Source organism: Mustela nivalis, assembly GCF_964662115.1.
Source record: "Mustela nivalis genome assembly, chromosome: 1".
In the NCBI taxonomy this organism is placed as follows: domain Eukaryota; kingdom Metazoa; phylum Chordata; class Mammalia; order Carnivora; family Mustelidae; genus Mustela; species Mustela nivalis.
Genome location: NC_139020.1, coordinates 32,416,981 through 32,429,671, shown reverse-complemented (window position 1 = coordinate 32,429,671; position 12,691 = coordinate 32,416,981).

Below are 12,691 nucleotides of genomic sequence, written 5' to 3'. Positions count from 1 at the left end.
TCTGTCCCACCGTTAGTGTAAAGAAATGCAACTGATTTCAGTGCATTGATTTTATATCCTGCCACTTTGCTGAATTCTGGTATGAGTTCTACCAATTTTGGAGTGGAGTCTTTGGATTTTCCATATAGAATATCATGTTATCTATGAAGAGTGAGAGTTTGACTTTTCCTTTGCCAATTGGATTTTTTTTTTTAATTTCTTTTTGTTTTCTGATTGCTGAGGCTAAGACTTCTAGTATATGTTGAAAAACAGTGGTGAGAGTGGACATCCCTGCCATGTTCCTGATCTTAAGGAAAAAGCTCTTAGTTTTTCCCCATTGAGAATGATATTTGCTATGGGATTTTCATATATGACTTTTATGATACTGAATTATGTTCCCTCTATCCCTACACTGTGAAGAATTTTAATCAAGAAAGATGCTGTACTTTGTCAAATGCTTTTTCTACACCTATTGAAGGATCATATACTTCTTATCTTTTCTTTTATTTATGTAGTGTATCACATTGATCGATATGTGGATGATGACCCACCGTTGCAGCCTAGGAGCAAATCCTACATGGTCCTGGTGAATAATCCTTTTAATGTACTCTTGGATCCTACTGGCTAGTATCTTGGGTAGAATGTTGGCATCCATGTTCATCAGAGATATTAGTCTATAAGTCTTCTTTTTGGTGGGGTCTTTGGTTTGGTTTGGGGATCAAGTTAATATTGACCTCATGAACAAGATTGGAAGTTTTCCTTCCCATTCTATTTTTTGAAACAGCTTCGTAAGAATAGGTATTAATTCTTTAAATGTTTGGTAGTATTCCCCTGAGAAGCCATCTGGCCCTGGACTTTTGGTTGTTAGGAGATTTTCAATTGATGCTTCAATTTCCTTGCTGGTTATGGGTCTGTTCAGATTTTCTATTTCTTCCTACTTCCCTTTTGATGGTTTATAAGTTTCCAGAGAAGCCATTCCTGGGTTTGCTGATTATAACCAGCTTCACTGCTCTGATGCCTGGGAATGCTACAGCACTCAAGCACTCCCATTCTTGGAGAATGAAAAGAGGGAAATAATGAATAATTACTTATCTAAAGTTAGTACTGAGGTTGATACAAATAGAATAATAATTTTCCACTTGTCTAATTTGAATGGAGGTTTATTATGTAAGGCTGGTTGAGAAATAGGGAGAAAAAAAAACAATTCAAATGCTTAGGCAATATATTCGAATAATAAGATTTTAAGGCATGGTTTGACATCTTATACTTTCTGAGGCAGAAAATTTCCTTTGATTATAAGATTTAGTTTTCTGACCAAGCCATTAAGGATCAATTGAGAATAAGCTACCCAAAATAAAATTTCAATAAATGTTTTGCTATAGAACTACTTCCCATCTTTATAACTATTGCTTCAATTTTCTACTTCTGGTAGTTTGTGAACTATGAGAAACAGCTACAAACAAATGAAGCAAATTCTCTTTTGGACTGGTATAACTAGCACAAGTCTAATCAGTAATGTGCATGAAGGACAAATGATATGTACAGATGTGAAATAGATTTTGAGATTGCATAGCACTTTATAAACTGAATAGGTTTCTTAGAAAACTTACTGTAGAAGATCTATAAAGAAATATGACTTAATTTATGACTAAGGAATAAAATCTAGTCAAGCTTGAGTATTTTTAAGAAATCGAGTGGATACATTTGACTATATAATATACATTATTATTAGTTAAATACAAATGCACATTTAAGAGCAAGGGTGGTATAAGCAGAGTGAGGGAGAAAAGGGAATGTTGATCTTGAAGCTAAAGGTCAAGCTTTATTTTCAAGAAGCATATTAGATTTTACTTTCTTTATGCACAATTTAATTGAAGTAGTCATGTAATATTGTTTTGATTCCCATGAAATAATTAACCATCTTCTAGCCTTAACAATAGTGAACCAATACCATTTTTAAATGATTCAAAATCTCATGACAATAAGAAATAATTTGAGGTGCCACAAATATACTTATTTGGAATGTTTTTAATGTCACTTTCCCTTAAACTTATAGCAATTTCTGACTCATATTACATGATATCATCATCACATTCCCAGAGATAATACTTCCTTATATAAGGACAAATCCATAACCAATGTACATTTTAAAAGTATTATTAGAAAATGGGGACAAGCACTGAGATGATTTTTATGTTACCCACTAATGAGGAACAATTGTGCAAAAATATATGGAAAAGCTCTTCTAAATCAGTTTGTCAGCAATATTTGAGCCTTGTGCTAAAATGCCATGGGACTAGGACAGAAACAAATATATCAATGAAGGGAAATGAGTATTCTTCTTAAATGAGTTTCCAGGGTTGGTTGGTTTGTTTGTTTTAAGTACAGAACATATATTTTCTAAAAATATCAAAATCTTGGGGCACCTGGGTGGCTCAGTCAGTTGAGTGTATACCTTCGGCTCAAATAGTGATCTCAGGGTCCTGGGACTGGGCTGGTGTTGAGCTCCCTGTTTGGTGGGGAATCTGCTTCTCCCTCTCCCTCTGCCCCTTCTCCTGCTTGTGCTCACTCTCCTTCTCAGTTTCTCTCAAATTAATAAATAAAATCTTTTTTAAAAAAATTAAAAAATAAAAACAAAAATAATGAAATATCAAAATCTTTACAAGACCTAAAACAGTTAAATTAAACAAAAAATTGCCAGTCTAGTAGAACTTAATACTCTGAAATGTACCAATAGAAACAATTTGAATACATATTCTCAACAGTAATGAAATGTTTAAATAAAAGATGAAGAAGATACTTACAAAGAAAAAGATTCTTACAAAGACATAACCTTACTCTGTCCAATTGATTTTAATATCCCAAACAATGTAGCCAAGCAGAGTTGGCTAATAGATTAGATTAAATTGCATTTATGTATAGATATTGTGTCTAATTAACATACAATTATTTTCAAACTGATTCTAAAGCTTTTGAAGATACTTGAAATATGTTTTATGTTTCAAGTATCCCCTCACCCACAAAAAATATCTACTCTGATTCTTAATTTACTTAGCAAACCCTCTCTTAATATGTAAAAGAAACTAAACCATCTCAATCTTCATTCAAGTTAGGAAAAAACAAATTGTAATATTCAAATATGTGATATTTTATTTGAGGATTTAACATAATTACTAATAAAATGCAGAGAAAAGGAGCACTTGTGTAATCAAGGAGTGAGTTTAAATCAGGTTTCTAAGGATATTTCTGTGGTAAATAAATATAGTTCCCAAGATCCGGGGGAGGATGCAAAAATAAAAAGAACCAAGGAAACTCAGCCTTTGAGTTTTGTAGGTCAGCATCTCACAACTCTTCTTACAATGGCAGTTCTGGAATCTATTACAACAGCTAAAGCAAGTGTTGCAGTTCTTTTGAAATCTCTCAGAACCCATGCACAAAGGTAAGAGTATGTATTTCCTCGAATGTCAATGTAAATGCTTGTTTCCCAATGAAAGAAGAGAAAAAATACAAATGACACCTCATCTTGTGACAATTTCCAGGCATGACTCTTTCATTATACAAAAGATACTGAAGTTTAAAAATTAAATATGTTTCCCACACTGACCCAAAAATCTGACTTGGAATCTCTATTAGATTTGTCTCATGAAGTCTGTCAGTTACTCTTCACTAGGTGCTCTAAATACAGCATTTCACATATTGCCTTTGCTTCTCTAATTCCACTGTACCTTTCTACATGAAAAAGGATTAGCCATTATATCGATACAATTTTTGTATAGTGATTTATACTATAACATGTGATTTCTACTACAAACCTTATTTGGTATTTCTATTTAAAATTCCAAGAATCTTTTACTGGACAGCTTTTTTTTCAGGACAGAATGAATGCAGGGGTAAACATGATACATTATTAACCAAAAAATGTGATTAATTATCCATCTCACACTTTTACTTCACATATCTTGAAATATTCTTTACTGCCCGTTACTTTACTCACAGCGTGAAATTATTCAGTCACTTTGAAAACATCAAAGAAATAAAAAATTGCTCCCAATCTGCAGTTTACAACTGTGCCCCCGATCAGTTAGGGAAGGTCAAAGGGGCTAATGCATTCACAAAGTACAGGAACGGGCATACTGAAGGGGATATACTTAATCCTCGGAGCCAAATAATCATTAGCAGTGGTGATGGATAAAGTCAAATATGCAATAGCTAGAGGGTCAGTGCTATTTATTCAGATTCATAAATGAAAGTAAGAGTCATCAGGCTCTGAGATGGTAACTCAAATGAAGGATAGAATGCCCTAATCCCATAAACTCTGACGATCATGGTGAAATCACATACTGCCTTTCTGTCATGTAATTTTAATTTTAGTGCATTAATGCTGTTATTCAGCATTGATCATTCATGTGAAACAACACCAAGATGAAATATTTTCCACTAGGAATTAGATACACTTTCATTCAACAAATGTATATCAGATATGTTCAATGGACATGTGAAGTCTCAAGTAATTTTTGTGCTAAGTTAGCCTTAAAAAATTCCATATATTGCATACAAAAATCTAGTTTTGTGATTTCCTAACACAATGTACAAATATAAAACCCACAATTACAAAGTATGCCGACCTATTAAAACTATGTCAGAAACATTACAACTTAAAGTTGTTTAAAGACTGCAATTAAAAAACAATAGTGTCTTGACAAATTTTCTTTAAAGTTCTTTGAAAGACAAAATACATTTTTTATTCTTTTTTAATATCAAGAACTTCATGTTAGTTAATATATTATTCAGTAATACACTTCTAAATAAACTGGATTTCAAACTTCCATTGCATAGTAAAATAGTAACAAATATTTTTTTTCTATTTTAGAAATATATATATCACATAAAAATCTTTTTAAAAATCTAATGTGTATCATATTATATAATGAAATTATCTCTGGTTCCAATTGTATAAATGATCAGTAAATCTTCTCCTTCAGACAATGTATAAATATTTAATAACATAAAGATGGTCAATAATTTAAATTCAAAGAGATTTGTACATTGATCTTCCAGATAAAATGTTATTAAGCCAAGCGATTTCCCACAGGTTCAGTTTTCTCTATGACCCTACGTGTTCAGGTATTATATTTACAATGACAACTAAGGAACTCATCTTGTTCAGTAGGTGAAGCAAATTAACTGAATGTTATAGATTACTGTTAGTGCAACAATGATGGAAACATACTTACTGCTACTTGAGGTCGAACCCTGCCTTAGGCAAAATCATGAAATAAGCCCAGGTAATCACTGTCCTTCTCTGCTCCTACAGTGCTCCTGACCTACCTCTCTGACCCTTGTTTTCATTTCCCCTGGTGGATAGCTCTTCCTTGCTACATTTTGGGTGTACAGTTCTTAACCAGGGGAACCTCCTTTGGGCAATAGTTTCATGCTTCAAGCTTACTGCCCTTCCCTGCATAAAATACACTATATGTTAGATACTAGTTGGCAGCTGGAGTGCAAGGCGATAACTAAATGATAATAATAAAGATATTAAATGGTTGTACAATGATGGGGTTTCTTCCCCTAAGGGTATTTATGATCTAGCTGCAAACACTTTTTAGAATTCAAAAAAATCACACTTGAGCAGTGAAATATCAAGTGACAGTATTACAATATCTTCAGAGAGGTTGCCTTTTTCTGTGCCTCTAAGTCATAAGATCAATACTTCAGTCCATTCAAAATTATATTCAATTAATATTCTCTGAAGTTCAGTATGATGTTTAATCCCTTCATGTCTTGACATTGAAGTAATGAGATTAGATAATGAGATTCAGCAGCTGAATCATCGTATATGTATTTATATAATCTCATGTAATTTTTTAAAATTTGGCTTCCAAATTTGGAATAAGGTAAAATTCTTAGGTCTCCATTATTTTTTACATAATTTTTTCAATATTATTAAGATATAACTGACATGTATTATATCAGTTTAATGTGCACAGTCATGATTTGATATCATATATATTTGTATGTATTATAATATTATTACCACAATAGGTTTAGTTAATATCTGTCACCTCAAATATAATGTGTTTTGTTTTTTTTTTCCTTGTGATGAGAACTTTTATGATCTACTCTCTTGGCAACATCAAATATACAGTATAGCATGATTAAGTCTAGTCACCATGCTGCATATTATGTTTCCAGAATTTATTTTCCATATAACTGGTCTTGGTTATTTTAAATCATTTTTTAGGTCATTGGTGTTAAGACAATGAACATAATACAAAGCATCTAGATAGCTCAATAAGTCTATAGGTGATTTTATAGATATAACTAAATTATAACTGAGATTTATATTTTATAAAAACTATATTGCTAAGATAATATTTTATATTATTAGAAAATGTATTCTTTTTTATTATTAATTTCTGGGAACATAGTGTGAGGGTGAGGGTTGAGAGCTATATTTTATAGAGATCAACATTATTATGGATTACTAAGTATTTTCTTACATGTGATGTTAGAAAACCGACGATTAAGTTTCTCACAGTAATTGTAATTAGTTATATGCTGTGTCTTTCCTACTTCTTCCTTTATTATCCTCAATAGATAAGTAAAACTGAGACCAAACAGCTATCTTTTAATCAATAAAGTGAGACCTTTTGTTGTTTTGAGGAAAATCAGTAAAAACATAATCATTCACTATATAGATCTTAAATATTGTGAATTTTAAAATTATAAATGATTGCATCAAATCGACCCTTCTGCTATCCTGTTCTTAAACACCTAGTAACTAAGGTGTTAAACATTTCCTCTTCACTGTTGAGACTGTACACTATTCCATAGTCTACGCCCTCAATCTTCACTTGTCAAGATAAGGATAATCAATCTCAATTCCCCATAAAATGTAATTTCCATTAGAGACAAGCAATAAACACTACCAATTTCTTGGTAGCATTGAACTTCTACAAAATAATCCCCTTTAAAAGAGAGCAGGGAAAATACTTTATTTTGCCACTGAGATACTGGTATGTAGAAACAGAAAAGTCAATTCATCTTCTTATCTTACTAAGGTGCCTATAATTAATGTTTTTTTTAGTTTAGTTTTTTTTTTTTTTTTTTTAAGGCCAAATTGAAGTCAGTGAAACTGATTGTTGCTGAGAGGAAAGAACAGCAGATCCACAAAGAAGAAACTATTTCCTGTTAAAACTGCATTCCCTGGAATCTGGCACGCATCCTAAATAACCCAAACAAGGGTGAAACTGTCTGTGAATTCAAAGCCTGGTCATGAATATCTTATTATGTAAAATACTCTGTGTGGAGTAAAAGTTATGGTCCCCATTCTTAGGAAGCTTATTTTTTTACTAGGGACAGAAAACACTACAATCCAGGGCAATATATTTTCCTCTATTTCAAAATGTCCCACAAGCAAGCTGTACTTCCTACAAAGAATTCAAATGCTGCTGACCTAGTATAGTGACATGTATAAACGCTCAGTATGCTTATTACTCAACAGTAATAAACTTTTCTAGAATATATTAGTTTGGTTATCACTTCCTTTTTGCAATCTCAGGATGTTCCACATTCTTTCCAGGATAAATGACCAAGGATGATAGAGAATGGCCTTCACTTAAATATTCATTTAATTTTAACACAATTTCTAATTCCAGTGTCTTCTTCCCCTTTATTCTGGAGCTGCAGACGTGTTGCTCTCCCTCATTGCTGTGTCTCCTCTCCCCAACACTGTTCTTTCTCCTTATTAATTTGTATGTGTCCTTTAGTACTTATCTTATATGCCTCCTCCACCTGATTGTCTCTTCCAAAATTCCTCCATTGTATGCTTTATTTTGTGCCACGTAGTATTTCAGTGACCTGTCTGTTGACAATTGCTCCTATTATCTTGTGGACTCCTCGATAACAAGGTTGTAATTTAGTCATTACCATATTACCTAATGTCTGCATGATACTTTGCATATTTGCGTGCAATGCATTTATGCTTACTGAGTGAAACTTGGAAAAACTTTATAGAAGTGCCAAAAATTAATTAACAACAAATAGAATGAAAACATCGTGTCATATATTGGGATTGGTATTCTTTACTTGAGATTTTTAAAATAATAATTTATCATATAGCTTATTTACTGTGTTTTGATTTTTACCCATTTGTTCCACTGTTTTCATTTAGAATGAATTGTAGTGTTTTTCCTTCCTTTCCCTATGATCCTCTGTCTTGTTTCTCAAATTCCTCCTATCAGTAAGATCATATGATAATTGTCTTTCTCTGATTGACTTATTTCACTTAGTATACTACCCTCTAGTTCCATCCACAGCATTGTAAATGGCAAGATTTCATAAGGGAGGGGAAAATGAAACAAGGAGAAACCAGAGAGGGAGACACACCGTAAGAGACTCTTAATCTCAGGAAACAAACTGAGGGTTGCTGGAAGGGAACGGGGTGTGAGGGATGAGCTAGCTGGGTGATGGACATTGGGGAGGGTATTTGCTATGGTGAGTGCTGTGAATTGTGTAAGACTGATGACTCACAGACCTGTACCCCTGAAACAAATAATACATTATACGTTAATTTTTAAAAAGTGAAAAAAAAAGTTACATTGTTATCAAAATAGTACCACTCCTCTTAAAATGTTTAATTGTGTAATTTGAAAATAAACTGAGACAAACACATGGATGAAAGTATCTCCCTTAATAGAGTAGGTATACACAATGTAAATGCAGGGACACGTGGTGGCTCAGTTGGCTAAGGGTCTGACTCTTTTTTTTTTTTTTTAAGATTTTATTTATTTATTTGACAGAGAGAAATCACAAGTAGACAGAGAGGCAGGCAGAAAGAGAGAGAGGGAAGCAGGCTCCCCGCTGAGCAGAGAGCCCGATGCAGATCCCAGGACCCTGAGATCATGACCTGAGCCGAAGGCAGAGCCTTAACCCACTGAGCCACCCAGGTGCCCCTAAGGGTCTGACTCTTGATTTTGGTCCAGGTCATGATGTCAGGGTTGTGAGATGGAACCCCACATTAGGCTCCATGCTCAGCAGGGAATCTGCTTGAGATCATTTCCCTCTCCTTCTGCCCCTGCCCCACTCACAAACACTCTCTCCCTCTCTCAAATAAATAAATATATTTTTTAAATGTGTTAGGTTTTATTAGAGAGAGCGAGCATGCATGCAAGTGTGGAGGGGTAGAGAAAAAGAATCTGAAGGAGAATCCACACTGAACACAGAGCCTGATGAAGGACTTGATCTCACAACCTTGAGATCATGATCTGAGCTGAATCTGAGAGTCAGATGCTTAACTGACTGAGCCCCCCAGGTGGCCCTTGTCTTCAATTATTTTTATATTAATCCAGCATTCACCACCAGCATTACAAAGAGCCAATAAAAGACAAGATTATTGACCATAAACCAATTAGTATTGAATACTATAGAAATGGTAAAAAAGCAAAATGGTCTCAGATTTATGAAGTAGAATCTATAACAAAATGTTGAGGAAAAATTAATTAGTTGCTGAGTTCCCATAGAACAACAGTTCAATTGTTACATCTTACAGCATTCTATTGAAAGCAAACACCCTATAATGTCTTAAGCCTGGTATCTTTTTCAATCTTTTCTATTCCTAAGACAATATCTTGGAAACAGTGGAGACTCAAATAGTGTTAGTAATATTATCAAAATTCTATTTTATTATCAGCATTATATATGTGAAATACAAATACAAAAAAAAAGAAAAGAAATCAATTCAATTGTTTCAACAAAACCAACAATTATAACACATTCATATTCATATTATAAAAGGGAACTCAGACATCAAATAACCTGAACACTAAGCTCACCCCAACAGGTTGCAGTATTCAACATTTATAAATACTTTTCAAGTTCATTAAATATTTCAAAGGCTTATTGAAGAAAATGTATTCTGAAAAACACTGTGCATTAAATTATTTTTAAGGCTTTTCAAATAGATAACATTGTTCCTTTCTGGTAATTTTCTTAATAAGTAAGGATGTCATTTCCCAATTTGTAATATCAAGTTATGACCCAAAAAGGATTTTTAAAGGGAAACAATAATTTTTTAAAAAGATCACCCAAATCAAATTTCATTACTTCACATCTAAAACAATATCCTTTCAATACCATTTAAATAATTTTGAAATAATTTATCATTTTAAAAAATAACAGAACTGCCAATGAATATTTTTATCAGAAGTAGGAAATGCAATTTAGTGGATACCAAAGATTTTGAGATTACCATGGCAAAGAAAAATGTAAAAAACACACTCACATACATATATTTTAATATATGTATTAAATGTGGGGCGCCTGGGTGGCTCAGTGGGTTAAGCCGCTGCCTTCGGCTCAGGTCATGATCCCAGGGTCCTGGGATCGAGTCCCGCATCGGGCTTTCTGCTCAGCAGGGAGCCTGCTTCCTTCTCTCTCTCTCTCTGCCTGCCTCTCAGTATACTTGTAATTTCTCTCTGTCAAATAAATAAATAAAATCTTTAAAAAAAATATATATATATGTATTAAATGTATATTTAATGTATTAAATCGCATATTTATGTGTTAAATTGTATGTATACAATAAATACATATTTATGTATTAAATTATATAATATTTACATTATTTATACTAATATCACATAGTAGTATCATATAGGCCCAGATAACAGGTCATGTGTGCATGAGAGAGAGAGAGAGAGAGGGAAATGCCATATAACCAATGTTTACATCACTAAAACATAAAGCTGAAGAATGTCTTTTCCTTATAAAGTATAAAAATATGCTAATGGTTTTTTTATTATCATATAATGTATTATTTGCTTCAAGGGTACAGGTCTGTGAATCATCAGTCTTAAACAATTCACAGCACTCACCATAGCACATACCCTCCCCAACGTCCATAACGCAGCCACCCTATCCCTTCCCCCACCCCCACCTCTCCGACCCCAGCAACCCTCAGTTTGTATCCTGAGATTAAGAGTCCCTTATGGTTTGTCTCCCTCTGTGGTCCCATCTTGTTTCATTTTTCCCCTTCCTACCCACATGACCTCTGCTTCTCCAATATCAGAGAGGTCATACAATAATTGTCTTTCCCTAATTGGCTTATTTTGCTTAGCATAATACCATCTAGTTCCATCCACGTCATTCCAAAATGGCAAGATTTCATTTTTTGATGGCGGAGAGAGAGAATCTTAAGCAGGTTCCATGGTCATCACAGAGCACAATGTGGGGCTTGATATCAGTACCCTGAGATCATGACCTGAACCAAAATCAATAGTTGGATATTTAATGACTGAGCCACTCAGACGTCCCCTGATGTTTTTATAGTTCAAGACTTTTTACAGAAGAATTCTTTAAGTCAATAAAAAATTGTACTTTAAATATGACTTAGATTATAAAAACAGTTTTTAAAAAATCCTTACTGTCTTATTTCCACAGTGCAAAATACAGGACTGGCTTATTTTCTACACTAGAACAAGCACTCTTGGTTTAGTTAAGAAAAGGGCACACATTTCTTAGAAATTCTTGACAGACTTTCAGGAAATAAGCTCTTCAATATCACGGCATATGATCTCTGGCATTTCCTTCAGGGAAGCTTATTCTTACAATACAACAAACCTGCCTTAAAGATTACTTTATATATTAAAGCTAACATTTCTTCAAAGAATCATAAAGCTTAGAAGATGAGAAAAAAAATGATCTTCTTCTTTTGAAGGCAATATTGAGAGTTCATGTCAAGTAATTGAAGTGTATTTTGATAATCATTAAATGTCACCAAGACTTTTTAAGATAGTTCAATTATATATTACCAAAGTATCACTATACATTTCTATATTATTTCTTCTACATAATCAAGTGATCACTGATATTTTAAGATTCCACAGGACAAATTTCTTCACTAAAAATGTACTAAACCAAAAGCAAAACATCGTTTAGGGAAATTCCTTAAGTCAATTTAGCGGCTATTCTGTATATATTTGCCTATTTTCTGTCTTCCTTTTTCAGTTACTTGGTCTCCCCGACCCACCCTCCATCTTCCATCCCTCCTCCTCTCTCTTTTTCTTTCAACTCACCACTTGAATGGGATTTATTTTCAATGAAATCCAAATGTTAGTATGTAATTTCTCCTCCATAATATTATTTCATTGTGTGGGGCCCCTGGGGTCTCAGCTGGTTACATGTCTGACTCTTGATTTCAGCACAGGTTATGATCTCAGGGTCTTGGGCTGGAGCTCTGCACTCAGTGGGGAGTCACCTTGAGTTTTCATTCCCTCTCTCTACCCCTTACCCCTGTTTGTGCAAGCTTTCTCTCTTTCTCTTTCTCTCAATAAATAAATACAACCTTTTAAAAAATTACTATTTCATTTTGTGAATTTTAAATCTACTTACTACACTTCTGAAATTGACCCCAGCTGTGGCTCCTACTTACCACACTTTAGAATCCTGCATTAAGTCAATGTGATATTTTCTAAAGAAATCATAGAATATTTATTGAGAATCTTCACCATCAGAATTTATCAGCTTTTGTATTGGCATCTTATTCTTCAACATCATCATCATCATAATCATCAATCGAGCACCTTTCCTTTAGCACCTACCACAGTTCAAGCCTTGCATTCAGTGATTCACAAATAGTATAAATGTTACCTTATTCAATTCACAGAACAATTCAAAGAAGCAACTAATATGATTTGAATTCTGCTGACAGAGT